Genomic DNA, 3,779 nt, shown 5'->3' with positions numbered 1-3,779 from the left:
ACTCAAAAGTTCTAAGTGAGAGGAAAAAAAATGGACAATTCTGTCTAGTTGAATGTCTGTCTTTCTTTTTTGATATATTAGAAGACCCATTTGTGAACAAAAAAAAAAAAAGTAAAAGCATGAAGGACCATAAAAGGTGAAGTTGATATGTAACTTCATCATTATTCAAGGATAAGCATACACTTATTTAAAAGCCACAACATTAGTAATTGCGGCCATATATGGGGGCGCAAGCTCTCATTATTTATTCCAAGTTTTCTATGACTTGGTAGTAATATATTACAAGCCTATTTATGAGGAGAAGATTCTCAGTCCTTGCATACTTTAGGGTTGCATGTGTCAACCTCGTATGTGCACTGGCACATCGGTGGTTGCTTTTTATCACACATACAATTTGACCCGCAAACCAATGGGCAACAGCCAACCTTCATGTCTGTCCGATAGCATTTTTTGTTTCCATGTTTTCCTTTGCACTCGCAGTTTGAGCAGAAGCTTTTCGGTATACCTGAATATATATATATATATATAAACACGCGTGCAAGCATGTGATGAAAATCGGAGACAATATTGTGTTTAAAACCTTAATTAGAGTACATAGTATAACTAAAGAAGTAGATATACACGTACCAAGAGAGTGATGATCATTAGAAACCCCAGAAAGGTCTCCAGCATCAACTATTGGAGCAACAAGCACAACAAACAGCAGCAACAACAAAACAGAAACTTTGATGAAGGCCATAATATTTTTTTTCTGATAATATTTATGGAAGATGAATATGTGCATAAACAAGGGTCTTCTAGGACCTATAAATAGTTGCATATTGGGGACTGTCACATCAGATAAAATTACCATACAGACCCTATGCCTCACTAGAACAACATTACATTAGGCACGCCAAATATTTTCTGACTTCTTTGCGTTTGACTTTTATAATATATGTACATGGTAACTCTATTAAAAATAGAATTATTGCATTGCATTTAAATTGGCTAGTTTTTGAGACTTTTAGTTTATTTATTTTAGTTTATTTTGATTTTTTTAATTTACTCATTTATTTTAATTTTACTTAATTTCATTTGTTTTTACTACATGATTTAGTTTTATTTTAATTCAGACTTTCATTAAATTCATTTTACTTATTTTAGTTTATTTAGTTTAGTTTTAGTAATTTTTATTTAGTTTCCTTCCAAAATAATTGTTCATTCTCATTGTAATTAGTTTGGTGAGAGGGGATTAAAGTGCAAAATTTTGGAATTGAATTGGGTCAAAAATGCAAACAAAATGGGTTAAAATTCGAATTAGGAGCTCAGAAAAAAAGTCCAGCAGCAGCCTACCACTCTTGCTCCGCCAAGTGTCGTTGTTGTCTCCCACTGTCTCCATGGTCCCCAGTGAGAAGCCGCCACCTGTCCAGCACATCAGAGGCTCTTTTGCTTCCCTTTCTCTCTCCATTTGGCATGGATCGAAGGGCATTCCATCAGCCCTCTCTTAAACTTAGAGGAGCAGCCGCCATGCTCAAGAGGAAGCTTCCGAGCATATTCCTTTGACACAGACCCCGAGAAAGCAAAGGGGGAGAAGCATTCATAAGACTTTGTCATTTTTGTGAGAAAAAATACACAAAAATATTTTCTTTTATTTTGCTTTAGGATTTGATTTCTAGTTTTAAATTTAAGTTTTTATTTCCAATAAATATTTCATCAGGAGAGAAAGCAAACAGTTAGAAATTAAGGAGGAGAGGTGAAGAAGACTCTAATAAAAATGAGTTTTTCATCCCTATTCTCTTCTTTTTACTTTTGTGAATTATAAATGGTGAAACTCTTGATTTTAGTTTGTTAAATTTTGGTTGTGGAATAGTTATTTTTCTAGAGCTTTGATTTTACCTAATTATGAAGTGTTGATTTATTTTAAGTGATTTTTCATGATTTATTGTGTTGTTTTGTTCTTAATGTTCTAATTTATTGGGAAATGAATTTGTTGATTTTATGTATAACTTAGGCACTCGGGAGAGATAATTTATATGTCCGATTTAGATAGCACAACTTAGATTTTTAGAGTTAGGGAAGCTTCAAATACCTTCATAGTCATTAAGAGAGCTAGTTTTTAATGAATGTTTAAATTACTCAGTTTTTAATAGGGATATTGGAATCGGGACTTGGGTATATTATCTAATTTGACGCTCGGAAAAGGTAATTGGGTTAATTAAAAGTTCTTGACTAATAAGTTAGGAGATTCACTTAGTAATAAATTGGCACGGATTAATTATGGTGAAATTCCTACTCTAATATTTCTATCACTTGTTTTGCCAGTTTATTTTACTTGCTTAGTTATTTTTATAACTTACTTTTATTCATTATTTATTCCAGTAGTTCAAATAATCTTAGAGTCGATCAATTTTGATAATTAATAAAAATTAAACACATTCATCGTAGAATCGACACTCTTATTCACACTTTATTACTTGAGGCGACTGGTGCACTTGCAAGCACAAAATCACACAATAAGTTTTTGTACACAAACCAATGATGAGTCCAAATTTGGACCACTATTTTCTTAATAAAATGTGTACACGAAAAGATCTACACAGTTGCATTATAGCAGAATAATTTTCTACTGGCCCTATAATAATTGTAAATATATATATACATATATATTATATGCTTTTTCTCCAGTCCCTCTAGAGGAACTGTTCCTTCAATGTAATTATATGCAAGTGGGAAACGTAACATTATAGTTATTAAGCATAATACATATATTTTATAAGATGACAAGACAATTATTTGAGGTAACATGAACACTAAAAATACGTTACACGAAGAAGTTAAATTATATGATATAATTGTTGTACTGTAATTAACACAATAAGGACGTTTAAAAGGTGTAATAATAGTCAGAATAATTAAATATATTGATATCTCATATTTTTAGTTTTATGTTAAATAAATATTATCATATTACGTTTTACACTTTTATACATTATGTCAGAGAGACTGAAAAAAAATCCTATACAATGTGTGTGTGTATTGTGGCATCTATAGGTATGTCATCACTTTGTATTGTGGCATCTAGAGGTTTCAATGCGTAAGTAAATTGGTGATTTATAATAATAATAATAATAATTATTATTATTAGTATTATTATATATTTGGAGGAAAGGAAGGAGGAGAAGAACAAAAGAGAAAATGATGGCTCGGCAATGTCAAAACGGGTTACTAAAACCATTGTTATAGTTTGCTGAAATTTTTGCCCAACATTTATAAGTACGTGCTGCTTTTTTAATTTACATTGGACGACATTTTTTTTCTTTAAAGGTTGGTCGTCTTATTCATAAGCTACTAGTGTGCGAAACTAAGGTAAATAATTTTAAACAAAGGGCAAATAAGAAAAATTTAGAGATCGAAATTTTTAAAAGATATAATTACAAATTTCAATAAGGTAACTATTAATAGGAAAATTTATCCATGCTATAAGTTTAGGGTTAATTTTAAATTTGACCCGGCAAAATACAATTTATTTCTTTGTACTCCAACAACTAGAAAAAAAAAGACAAAAAAACTTACGAAGCTAATCAAAATTAAGTTATAGTATTGGTATCTTTCTCTAAGGAATCAAATTTTTTTAACAGTTTTAATTTTATAAGAGCCATGTGAATAGTTTGTAAATGAAAATTTTGAATTGTTTTAATGACATGTGGATCACTAGACGAGTACAAATGATTAAAATAATTAGAAAATTGATGTCTATACGATCGATGGAAGTATTAAAGTGACAACTTATCATTATC

At 30.5% G+C, this 3,779-nt stretch overlaps 1 long non-coding RNA gene across 1 annotated transcript; it reads right to left on the bottom strand.

Moving 5' to 3' along the window:
* Window positions 1-202: 202 nt before the first annotated feature.
* On the bottom strand, window positions 203-750 carry LOC112091506. Its single transcript, XR_002902171.1, has 2 exons — window positions 628-750; window positions 203-505 (listed from the first exon to the last, which is right to left on the bottom strand). It is a non-coding gene; the product is annotated as an uncharacterized LOC112091506 (long non-coding RNA).
* Window positions 751-3,779: the final 3,029 nt, after the last annotated feature.

Source organism: Morus notabilis, unplaced genomic scaffold (assembly GCF_000414095.1).
Source record: "Morus notabilis unplaced genomic scaffold, ASM41409v2 Scaffold179, whole genome shotgun sequence".
NCBI classification, from domain to species: domain Eukaryota; kingdom Viridiplantae; phylum Streptophyta; class Magnoliopsida; order Rosales; family Moraceae; genus Morus; species Morus notabilis.
The sequence above is the reverse complement of the archived record's forward strand: the minus strand, read 5'-3'. Positions and strand labels throughout refer to the sequence as shown.